The sequence below is a fragment of the Siphateles boraxobius genome, unplaced genomic scaffold (assembly GCF_051911475.1).
Source record: "Siphateles boraxobius isolate OS27281-9 unplaced genomic scaffold, OSU_SipBor_1 22, whole genome shotgun sequence".
Classification (NCBI taxonomy): Eukaryota; Metazoa; Chordata; class Actinopteri; order Cypriniformes; family Leuciscidae; genus Siphateles; species Siphateles boraxobius.
This window is the reverse complement of record NW_027508833.1, coordinates 12,607,440-12,620,463: the sequence shown is the minus strand read 5'-3', so window position 1 is coordinate 12,620,463 and position 13,024 is coordinate 12,607,440. Positions and strand designations below refer to the sequence as shown.

Genomic DNA, 13,024 nt, shown 5'->3' with positions numbered 1-13,024 from the left:
AAAAATGATGAGCAAAATACTTATACTTTGAAAAGGCACAACTACATAAAGGTAACTGTTGCCAGGTAGTACAAATGAGTAATTTCAAGCTTGATGTTCAACTTGATAGTATACGGTGTTACAAGGGGAATGTAATGTATCGATCCCCAGGGTATCAGCCTCAAAACCAGTGCAATAAAATGAGACCAATTTCAAATACAAACACATCCAGGCTGCTCTGAGTGAGTGAGTAATAAATGACTGTGGATCAGAGCCAAACTGCAGGAGCCGGGACAGGTTTCACACCAGAGAGACACAGAGGGAGATTGTTGTGAATATGACAAATTGGGAACATACACAGAACAATATAACCGATATTTGTAAAAACATAGTACTGCATAGAGCTGCACAATTGTAGATAAATTGATAACTTTTTTTTATTCACCAATAAGATTACATGGGTGTTTAAATCAAGATCACAATCTTTGAACGATTAATCATGCAGCTACATATTAGACTTTCAACACAAAAGAAAAACAAATGTTCGTGATATAAACACATTTGCCCTGTTCCAAAACCTTGCTGCCTTCATAGGGACCCTTTATAAGGTGTCTTTCGTAGACAGCGTGACACAAACATCTCTCCACAAATACAGCACATGGCGCTAGCACATGTTGCTACCATAGACTGTAAAAAAAGATGGACAAAGCAACTTCACTCTCTTCCATTGTAGAAAAAGTGAAGCCACCAATGTCTCAATATGGTGTTGCTGACATCTTGCGTTGATCCGGGACCCGCTAACAGCGCAATACTACATACACTAGCATTCAAAATAAATAACACACACAAATACTAGGTTAAACAGATAAATTTTTCATCTAAAACTTTTATAAATACACCTACGATGTCTACTGTTGGTAATTTTTGTAAAAGAGCTATGGAGTGCCTTAATTTCTCATGGCCTTTTATCTTATTCCTGCAGGAAAGGATATATGATGCTGTTCTCCACAGAAACTGAGCAGACAAACAGATGCCCGAGCGCTGAGAGGTTAGCACAGGTCAAACTGTTCGTTCACAAAGAAGACAAGAAAGTGTTTGCTCCATGTACCAGAACTCGCTTGTAGCTGCCTTGACCAGAAGTCAACCTTGATTGTTACAAAGCTGCATTTTCTTGGTTTGGTTTGCTTTTTTCCAGTTAGAATGACAATCAAGGGAAGAAGAGCATTCAGACAACATTTTAAGACGAAGAAGCACTCTTTGGTTTTTAACTGCCATAACAAATGTGCACACTCACAGAAACAGACACTGCTACTTCTTAAGTAATGCATTTCCCATTATGAATTATGATTATGAATTATTGATTCAATGCTCCATTGGATCTGATTGCTTTCTCACCACAACCGAAATGCTCCAGAGTTCATTTTCGGGCTGAGGCAACCTCATACAGGCAATCTCTGACTGATTAGGTTGGTGTGGATCTATGCATGATTGCCTACTATGATATTAGACTACATAGCCTATAATAAAAAATAATGAATTTCAAACCTGAACCAAACATATTTTTATTCAAAGATCAACAGTCTGTCATTAGTCTTTAGTCTGGCACAAAAAAGCGGCGTGTTGGGGTTCTGGTACACCAGCCATGTCAACGAAATGAATAAATGAAAATTAGCTTATCAATGCATATCTAAATTCACGCCTACGGTATCTTAGAAGAACATCAAAAAAATAAACAAAAGATGCTGCAGCCAATGAGCAGCCGGCAGGGGATGGCTGCAGGACGACTCATCCTCCACGAACAGTTTTTAATGTTTTATCAGACAATAACTACAAGACTTTGTTTTAGTATAATTTTCAGGACAATTATGGCACTTTTCCACTGCATGGTACGGTTCGGTACTGCACGCTTTGGCGCTTGGAAGAAAAAAAACTTCCAAAAAAGAAATGGCTGTATCGTGGTCAGTGGACGAGAAGTGCAGACGTTCATCTTGTTGGTTGATGAGGAGCGGATAAACTATAACGATCAGTCATAATCCCACCCACTTTGAAGCGATACTAACTGCAGTTGAAAAGCAACTAAGCTTAAAGCGAACCGCGCTGTGCCAAGCCGCGTCGTACCACACAGTGGAAAAGCGAAGCGAGCCGAACCGTGTCAGGCCGAGCCAAACCATACTGAGCCGTACCATGCAGTGGAAAAGCGCCATTAGAGCTGGATTAGGGATTCAGGACAACAGACTAGGGCTGCACGATATTGGGAAAAAATTACATTGCGATATTTAATTTTTCTGCGATATATATCGCGATATGAAAACAATTTCACCAGATGACTTTGAAAGAATGAATCATCTAAATGACTGGGGTGATTTTGTAATGGAGTAAATCTGCATAGAAACTATTATATTTAACTAATGTAGTTAACTAGAGTTTAATAAATGGAACCTTATTGTAAAGTGTTACCGATTTGTTATGTCTCGTGAGTTCAGTGTTGAACAGATCAGTTGTTTTAACCATTCATTAAAGTGAATCGGTTCAAATGAGTCATTAGTTCGCAAATTGGAGCTGTCATTAACGGACCACGGCACAGTTGTGCGATTATCCCGGCAGTTAGGACATCACACAAGATTTGTCTCAACACAGAAAACATTTCATCACTGGATAGATTTTTTGTTGTTGTTGTTTGTTTATTTATTGAAAGTGTGGTTTATCTGAATGTGTGGGAACGCTTTTCAGAGAAGATTTTTCTAGCACAATTTACAACCAGCGGTAGTTCAGGAAAAAGATATATCCGAATGCTTCACGTGAAACTTCGGTCTTCCGACCTTTTACCATCGTGTATTCTCAAAGATATTCAGTGAACTTAATTCATTAATGTGCGCGAGGGAGGGACAGTTTGACATCATGACAGTTTGAAAACGGTGAGTGCGCGCGCGCGACCGGGGCTCTCTCTCTCTCTCTCTGCTCGTTCTCTGTTTAACAAGCGCAGCAATCAGTCATCTATCACATCAAAATACACTTTAAATTATAAACGTTCACTATATGATGGTTAAACTTTGCAATTAATCCGCGAATCGCAAGCGTTACGGGCCGGTGATCTGCTGGCCCGTACTGATCATGAATCACGGATCAACTACGATCCCTAAGGCTACTTGTATCGCACATCATGCGATGTGACTATTGTGGATGCGCACATCGCGATATCGATGCTAAAATTATATATCGTGCAGCCCTACAACAGACTGTCCCCATATTTTTCGGCCTACCACTTTGACAAATAAATAGTAAAAAAATGCAGTCATCCAGCAGATTTTTAACAGAATCACAGAATAAATTATATGATTAAGCAACTTAAATTTAGCAAGAGAATATACAGTGCAGAGTTGAAAACAAGATGGCACAAACCAGTTCATGGCTATAATTAACGGCATCATTAGGAACCAGTGAATCAGTTTTAAACCAAAATAAACAACTGAGCCCAAAGTTTCCAGACTGGCACAAGTCTCCATGCGCAATTAGACCACAGGGTCACAGCACTTTTTAAAAGGACAAATAAATCTTTCGTTCTGAAAATTTCTTTGTCAGGATTTCTTTGTCAATTTTCCTGTCAGGATTTCTTTGTCAATTTTCCTGTCAGAAGCCATAAGGAGGTTAACCCAAAATGTGAAGAACGTACTTTGTAAAGAAGGATAACTGGATGTTGCCTTCTTAAACTGCTTGTAGTCAGATAACAGGCGGATTATTCATTACAATACAAGGTGTGCTTGGCTCGACACTGTTCTACTTAAAGGACATGGTGCTGGACTGGAATGAACCGAGTAACAATCCTTGAGTCCTTTGAAAAGGCAGATCTATTAGTTCCAATCCTTTTCTAGAAAGCTCTAATGAAACCAATAAGTAATACGTATAAGGGGTGAAACAAGTGCACAGATATATGGCACAAACAAATGGTGGCAGTAGTGAAACACCACAACCCCCTCACATTTTAGTCCAAAAGGGCCCATCTGAAGATTGCAACAAAAGGCTTGTTGTGTCTGAGGCATGGTGGGATAGTGATGACCCTAAGAATCTAATCCCTCAGGGCAAATCACACACTCAAACCCAGTCCCGGACGGGAGAAATGACAATACCGCTACTTAAGCAGCTAGAGGAGGGGCGAGTCCTACTGAACACCCTATGGTTTGCCATCTCTCTCTATAACCTGTGCATCTAAGGCTTTGTTCTCCTGGCACGTCTTAAGGCAATAGAGGCTGAGCTGATATGGATTAGGAGAAAGCTTCTCAAATGACAAGTGAATGTCGGCCTCCCATAGCCACAAACATGCTTTCACGATCACAATCACAATTACTGTTGTCATGATACCAAAGTTTCGGTAGTTAGTTCCAATACCAGTAAAGTTTCATTGTTCTTCTCTGTACCAATTTCAGTACCATAGCAAAAACTTTTGAAACTACCATTTTATTTAACGATTTGACGTTATAGTCCTTCTGAAGCACAGTGGTCAGCAACAAGTCCACAAGAGCTGGATCCACTGACTGTCTCTGTTATTTTCAAACATAACAGAAGTTTAGTTGCTGAGGCCATTATTAAAGCAACCTGTCGAGAGTCGCGTCTGCAATGCATCGCATAAAATTGTTGGTTCTTCACTCTGCTGTGAGTCTCTTGGCACAGCATGGGTAACATGGGTTCATTCATTCAATATACGCTGTACTCGGTGCTCCTGCAAAATTGAAGTAGAATGTAATGAAATTACATTGAGGGGCATGTTACAATGAAATCTGAACACAAATGGTCATAGGGGATGCATTTGAAATGTGTGTTAATGGTGGAAGGTGGAAGCAGTAATGCAGTTTGATTGACCACTGTAATCAGATCACTGAAAATGCATCTAATTATCAGCGAAAAATGGTTAAATAAGGTCTAACCTAAAAAAGTCTTCATGCATACAGGCTCCCCAACCAAGACCAGACGTTTGCTCCATTCAAATGAACTGTTTTGAAGGGTTTCTCAAGCCCGAAGTCAGACAAGGCAATATAATCAGTCAATATAGTTTGATTTAGACAAAAGACAAGAAAAAGGATTTAAAGGGATGAACCTCTGGCTTGTGGCTTTACTAAACATATCCATCACTGAGAACAAAAGAGGCTGTCCTAGAAATGCAGCACTTTATTTCAGAGCTTCCAGTCCCAGCTGTGTTTACTCTTATGATTAGTGTTGAAAGAACGGCTGCAGAACCAAATGTTAGCTGGATGCACATTGGCCAGATCAATCACTTTCTCATTCCCTGCCTCCTTCCCTCACACTACAAAATCTATGACCACAGCATTTTAACAGTTACCAAGCAAACAAATTCATTTAAGACAGCTTTCATCAAAAAAAGAAAAGAAAAAAAGATTTTTAAAAAACAATGCATCACCATATGCATCACCACAAAGGGTTGTTCAATTTTAAATAGTTAACTGTGTTACTGTATAAAGCACATGACTATAAGGCACACAATTGGCTGTCTGTTACTAAGCATCTAGTCATAACATTCTAACACTATATCTCTGCCAAGTTTCTAGAGAGACAAACACATTTTAAATGCGCGATTGAATCGGAAACTGCAGTGATTGACAGTGATAATCAATGGACGAGGACAAATTTTTTTAGTACCTAGGCTAATTCAACAGTTTTTTGCTATAGTACTGATATTGGTACTGAGAGCCATAAAATGTTACCGTTAAGTACCTTGACAACCCCAACTACTTCCAATAGAGTTCCTTTCTTTATTGTTTAACATTAAATGGATGGTTCACCCAAAAATGTCGTCATTGTTTACCAATATGTTGTTTCCAAACTGTTTTACTTTGTCTCTTCTTTGAAAAAAAAATTACAAGGAAATATTATGAGAAATATTTAGTGTTTGTTTGCTCAAACAATGGTAGTCAATTGGCAGCAAAACTGTTTGGTTACCAACATTCTTCAAAATATCTTTTCCTTTGTGTTCTCCTGAAGAAAGATGGCTAGGATTGGAACAACATTTTTTGGTGAACTATTCCTTTAACACAGCTACTTCTGCACACCTCACAAGCACACCCAACAATACCAACATCTCCAGTGACATTGGTAATCTCTAATGCACCGACAGAAATTGTTTTATAAATCATGCTGACAAACCCCTGAGATGTAACATGAAAGAAATGCATTTAGTTTGAATAGCCGTATTAATATTCCGAAAACTTTCATTTAGTCCCCATTTACTATGTCTCTCTGGTAAATCACAAACCAGAATTTCTAAAGGGATTTGTTTTCTTCAAGATGATGTCAGTGGACAGTCTGAAACAAAAAAAAGAAAATATGTTTCTTGTCAGACAAACATGACTGTGATATGGCAGTCTGTCCTTGGACAGCCTGGAAAGATGGTTAGGAGAAACTGTTGACTGGACTCTAGACAGTGGCTCACTGGCTCCAGGACATATTCAACACCCGCCTTACCTCACCTGCTTTTTATAGCTAGCTCTAAACACATTGGCCACGTGCACAGAGGCTGCCCTTGTGCAATTAGACTACTTCTGAACCAAAAATAATCTCCAAAGACAGAAACACGTCATCAAAATGACCAAGATTAACCGCTAATGACTCAAAATATAAAAGACTTAAGTTTCACAGAATAACAAAATCCTTCTCATTTTAACAGGCTTGTTAACAGGACTTAGAAATAGTAAACATTAAAAGCATTTGAAAAGAAATTCATAATGACTGTCCCGCAGAATCTACACACACACACACTGTACAATAGAGATTTTACAGCACACACCACCTTATATGGGGAAAATGTGTAAAGGGTGGACATGATATATGATTTTCCAAAGAGCGGTTTGCTTCACAGAATTAGGGCCAGGAACTTTGAGGGCGAGTTGTAAAAATAAGTTTGAAATGTTCCTTAGGGCAGTGAATTGAACTAGTGTTTTAAAACGGCAGCTCAAAATATGTAACGTTGAAGACCTTTATAAACTCCACAATTTAAATAGATATTGCATAGTCCAAATATAACACGAGAACTGTAACAATACAAGAAAAAGGAGATCTCTCTTCAATTTAGATCAGTGAGGTCCTAAATCCCATATTAGACCACGGTAACCGCTAACACACTTAATGTTGTAAACTATTATTTTACATTCTGAAATTCATCACCACACCCTTCCACTAGAATAGATCTTCTCTTTCCACCAAAGGTGAACTTTAATGATGCTAGCATGCAAGACTGACTGTCCACCTTTCCTGAAATAAAGTCACATTTCTCACATGGTAAAACAAGAAAGACTAGTAACAAATAAGGTATGTGTACTGCAACCTAGATATGTAACCTAAAGAGAACATGATCAACACATCAGTCATCCAGTTATTTCACAGCCAAATATAAATTGCAGTTTGAATATTACAGTTCGCTTATCATTTGTTTCAAAACAGGTCACTATATAATTTAGTAGGCCTACTTCCATTTATCCATTTATCACTTTATTTGCATGCAATAGGCATAACACATAATATACTACAACTATTCTCCATGTCATCATTATTTCCTTAAACAAGAATAATCCAGTATTTTCTTCCACAGAACAGTGAAGGCACAAATAAGGGTTACTGGCTGGTTTTAATCATTTTCAACAACCAACCTATCAAAAAACATTAGACAACATGGTAACACTTTATCATAATGTTTATTGGTTTACATTAGTTAACATGCACTAAGAATGAACAATATACTTCTGCAGCATTTATAAATCTTAGTTAATATTAATTTCAACCTTTACTAATACATTAAAATGAAAGGTTGTATTTGTTAACATTAATTAATGCACTGTGAACTTACATAAACAAACAATTAATAGCTGTATTTTTATTAACTAATATTAACAAATATGAATAAATAGCCCACTGTAACAAATGTATTGCTCATTGTTAGGTCATGTTACTTTTACGGACATATTTAAGTTTCTTGCTTTTTAGATAATATTTCTGGTGATTGTCTGTTTACTTTTTTTTTTTTAAATAGAACAAAGTATCTTATATAACGGCAAAAAGGCGTTTATTCCGTTTGTTGCAAGCTGACAAAAACAATTCCCTGAGCGGTTGAACACTTTGAAATGTAGAAGAACGGTTTCTGTGTTTACTTTGTTAAAATGTGCTAATTTTAGACAATAAATATATAAAATATTTAGCACTTCATATAAACATTTAAACCATGTAACCATACATGAAAAGGAAATTAAAGAAAATGAAAAAATCTAGTTTAACTTTAGTTTCTCAAGTTAAACAAAATACCCGCTCGAGATAAAGCCACGTGAAAAACAATAACCACTAGAAATTAGATTTTATAAAATAGCCTACTGCAAACAAAGACACAGAAAACTTGCGCTTACCATATAAAACACAGCGACTGGATGGGTTTGGAACATATGCGCTTCTATGTAATATTTTTGAGAGCAAAGACTCAAAGTTTTAATCCCGTTCTCCTCTGTAAAGATTGAGCACGCAAACTCCAGCTCTTCAACTCTTACTACGCCTCTTGAACAGATTGTCACGCCCCTAAATTTAACAGACAGCACAGTCTACCAATCAGATGGAAGCAGTCGCAAACCTATCTAGATTCTGCCCTCAAAAGATCCAATCACATTTCAGGAGGTGTGGAGTTCACAATGTTTATCCGAGAAACGCGTGTTTGGTTGCTGGGTTACATTATCAGGGTGATTTAAATGGCTGTTTGGTGACAGGTAGCTACTGACTCCTGTATTAAACTGACTCTTTGTTTAAAAAAATTAGGTTTGTGGCTGTGCAGTTTTATTATATTTTTGAGAGAAGGTTTTGAGGTTACCCAGTGGTGTAAGGCATATTTCAAAATCCTCCTTCGGTTAGCCTATTGCACATGAAACATAAATTATGTTTGCTCCCTATATCTCACTGTTGATTCACTCATATGGTAACCGCTTCAGTTTATCACCACAGAGTGGTTTATGAGGAAATTCCTTGTCATTTATGATTTACAATGTAAGTTGCAGATTAAAAAAATATTGTGCTTTGCCAGTAGGCCTACATGTAAAACTGAATAAAGTTGATATTGTATCAATTGTTTCTGCAATAAACAGTAGAGGTGAGGACAATCACATAGATATAATAAACAACCTCTTATATACGCGTCTGGGAGTTCCAGGTCAGGATTGCATCCAATTAATGGTTATGAAATCCTTGTTTTACATCCAAAATTTCTCTAGATAGCACTATTTATTATGGGTCAGATGCTCGTCACATGCATGTGTACATTGTTTATTAGATCAGAACTCATGCTGAAACAAAAGGTCTATGTCTGAGCTACAGTTATCTTCAAGAAAGTGCAGCAAACTTGCAGTTGAAAGATGTTAATGTTTCAAGACCATTTGACAAGTCTACACCTTCTTCACACAAATATATAGTTAGCCTATTTCTATGCCCTCAAAGAACCATAGAAACAGAGGTATCATGACAATGAAAGCAGACGTGTTTCAAAGGTTTTAGTCATACTGTGTTCAACTTGTGGAATGCTGGGCTTTGTGCACAAGATAATCTGATTTATACAAAATAGTACACGCACGTGAATTGACATGATAAATAGAGCTCAGGTTTTCTCTGCCTCCTCAGTGCTGGCGCTTAGAAAACCTCAAATCACTTTCTAATCCAAACAAAATCTGAACAGCCACAAAAGTAGAGGTAAAAACATTTCATAATACTACTTAAATTTAATTGGCATGTTAAAACTGCATCTGCATTTAAGACCTAATCAAAGCTACATTCTATTAATTAAAAAAAAAAATCCAAATGTGAGGGAGTAGTATTAAAATTGTCCTTTATTCTTAGTTGGGAAGTTTGGTGTCTTTAATGAGGATTTTATGAGCAGCACCGGTTCACTTGTTTTAAGTATTCCATTAATTGCTAAATTACTACATATAAACACTTGGGTCTGTGGCTATGATTGGAATAGCATCACTATTGTTGCAGTATATATAATATTGTGCACACAGTATGCAAACTTTAAGGGACTGACTAGTTTAAGAAGAGGTGCTGATTCTAACAAAAAAAAAAAAAAAAAACTGTTACAATATGAAGCTAAATGGATTTATTATATGGATTGTGTATATCCAGAGGGATTGAATGAAGAACTTCAATTGTCATGTTTCTAATGAATTATATCTTCTTGTTAATCCTAAATACAGTTTTTGTTCTCTAAAACAATTTAAAAAAAATATCTATTTATATTGCGAGATATAACTGTTGTATACATATTTTTATGGGTTTATATTTATTTATAAACTTTTTGAGTTAGTATGTTGACATTTTTTTCCTTCTGTAACTTTTGTTTTTCAGGTAGCATGCTTTACAATATTTTGCTTGGTTGATCATGTGATCTGTGTAACCATGTGATTCCTTAAATTAAGATGGCTCCTGCACTAAGGATACCGGTGTGTCTCTGATCTTCAATCAGATGGAACTGGATAATATTCTGAATGTTCTTATCCAATCTGACTTCTGACCTATAATGCTGCCTAAATCATCATCATACACTGTTCGTTTGTTGGCCAGAACAGAACTGGCATTATTTTCCTGTTATTACTGTAAAGCTGCATTAAAACAATTTGTATTGTAAATAGCGCTGTATAAATGTGACTTGACTTGTTCGATTTCATGCAGCGCTGTCCAGACTGATCGGTGGCTGACTTTAAGCAGTGCATGCTGTTTAGGAATTGTGTCCGTCTTGAAACAGTGCCGATGCCATGTGACTGTGACACATGTCATGAGAGCAGCGGGAGGACAGCCAGTGCAGTTTCTCCAGAGCGGCAGCAAAAGCTCTGATGACCAACTGTCTTATGATTGGCCGGATTCACTGCATGACACCAATCACGTATTTTTCGTGTTTATTCTCACACATTCAGTTCCACTAATGGTCACAAATCAGTTTTTTTATAACAGTAAAATCTCTTTTCATATAGTCACGATGTTATATTGTGTCATGTTTATCCATGCAAAATTGATAAAAAAACGTAGACCTCACTTCATTGATAGTATAGGCTTATGTTGAACTTTATTCTTGAACAAACAGATGCTGTATTAAAGTATTGTATGGAAATGTATCTGAAGCATCTGTGTATTTGGCAAATATTGCATTTATTTCACTTCAGCTGTGGTAAAGTATGCGAACACAGCGCAAGCGTCACTACGGGAAGCAGAAAGTGTCCGACTTCACGTCTCCGTTTTCAGCACCGCCTGCACGCGGCAAATTTCACCGATCAGTTGCATCCAGCCGCAACCGATGTCCAACACACCTATTGTAAGCTTGGCCTTGACAAAGGTCACATAGGACTGAAACGTTTGCCATTTTTTCAGTAAAATATTGTTTTTATCTCGCATTTGATGACAACTTATTTGGTAGTGTGCAAGTTTGATGGCGCGGTGAGTTCCTGACTATTCTCCTATATCAAGGGGGTCACAGATTTTGTGGAGGACTAGTTCTGTGCCATCAAAAGGGCTCGACAACCACCTCCTGCAGTCCATGCCTATCGTGAAATCAACAGTGCTCTCTTCTCCAGTAAGTCAAGTATGCTTTGTGGCCGGTTGGTTCCCCCTTAATTGTGGAGGTGGTCTATGAGGACGTCTACTCCACCACCACCATCATGCCCATTCCCCCAATTCCATGTGAAATCCTCCAGAGAACACCCCAAGCCCAGAGGTTACGCCAGCCGCCAACAACCCTGAGCTGGACCGAGAGCCTGCAGAATAGTCCATCTCAGAAAGAAAGATTGCCACAGAGTCCCTCATGGAGCCAAAGCCTGCTGCCATGTCCGTCCCAGAACAGGTATGAGAGGAATTGCTTATAGACTTGTGGACTACAGAACTAGTCCCCACACTAGTGCGCCTTTCTGATCCACTGGCTCCGCCCTTTTCCCTGGCTCTGCCTCCTCCGCTGGCTCTAGTCAGCCTTCCAGCTCCACCATTGGGGGCTTTCGGACCGGAGAAACCTTTTCATAGTTCCTAGAACTATTGGCGGAAGTACCCGGATTTTGGCGTGTTCGCACTAAAGGAACTAGGATTTTAGTTCAAGGAACTCCTTTTGGAGGAACTAATTTAGCTCCTACTTCAGAGTAGGGTCTAAACCAGCACTATAGGAACTACCAGTGACGTTAGAATACGCTGATTGGCCAAACGCACGCAAAACACCAGCAACCACCATTTTAAAAAGCTGTGTAAACACACAGATTAAAGCCTATATATTTACTCCAGAAACTAACTCTACAAACATGGAAAACATTGATAGATGGGTCTTAACCTTCACGGCATACGCTAATACCTTTTCATATACGGTCTAATTTCTATGTATAACAGTTTTATCTAATGACATATTAGACTGGACTGTTAAACAGTAAATTCTGACGTTCTCAGCGCCATCAAAATAAAGGCTTACGTCACTTCAGAGTTCCTACTGGCAGTGCGAATGCAACCAGGAAAATGTCCCTAAGGGAACCATTAGTTCTCGGGGAACCACCCTGGCGGCTAGTTCCTAGAACTAACCGGTGTTAAAGCCCCTATTATGATCACAGTCTCTGGGCCACCCACAACCACCATGGTCAGCAGAATACAGGCCTCAGAGTTTGGATACTATGGCTCTGCCCTGGATTTCACCTCAGCCCTTCAACTCATCGGCTCCACCATGTCCTGTCATCCCTACGGCTCCACCGGGGTCCCTCATCTTACCATCTCTGCCCTGGCTCCTCCTCCCTCTGGCTCTGCTGTGGACTTCCGGGTCTGCAGCTGCACCTATTCCCTCCACTCCTTCGGCTCCACTGTTGTCTTCACTCCCACCAGCTCTGCCTCACTTTTTCTAAGCCTCCAGCTTCCCCTGGGATCCTCCGGCTCCACCTTGGCTCTCCAGCCCAGCGCCGTCAACCTGGTTCTTCAGGCCTCTGGTTACTCATTGGTCTCCAGCTTCGCTGGCTCGATCCTGGTCTGCAATTCCTAAGGCTTCGCTTTGGCTCATCATCCT

The 13,024-nt window shown here is 38.8% G+C and overlaps 1 protein-coding gene across 2 annotated transcripts in view; it reads right to left on the bottom strand.

Moving 5' to 3' along the window:
* The window catches only part of tiam2a (TIAM Rac1 associated GEF 2a), a 137,572-nt gene extending 129,059 nt beyond the window's left edge, over positions 1–8,513 (bottom strand). For both annotated transcript variants that reach the window (XM_077238647.1, XM_077238645.1), the window contains exon 1: positions 8,379–8,513. The gene's annotated coding sequence lies outside the window, so the exon portion shown is untranslated. The remainder of the gene's footprint in view (positions 1–8,378) is intronic.
* Between the last annotated feature and the right edge of the window lie 4,511 nt (positions 8,514–13,024).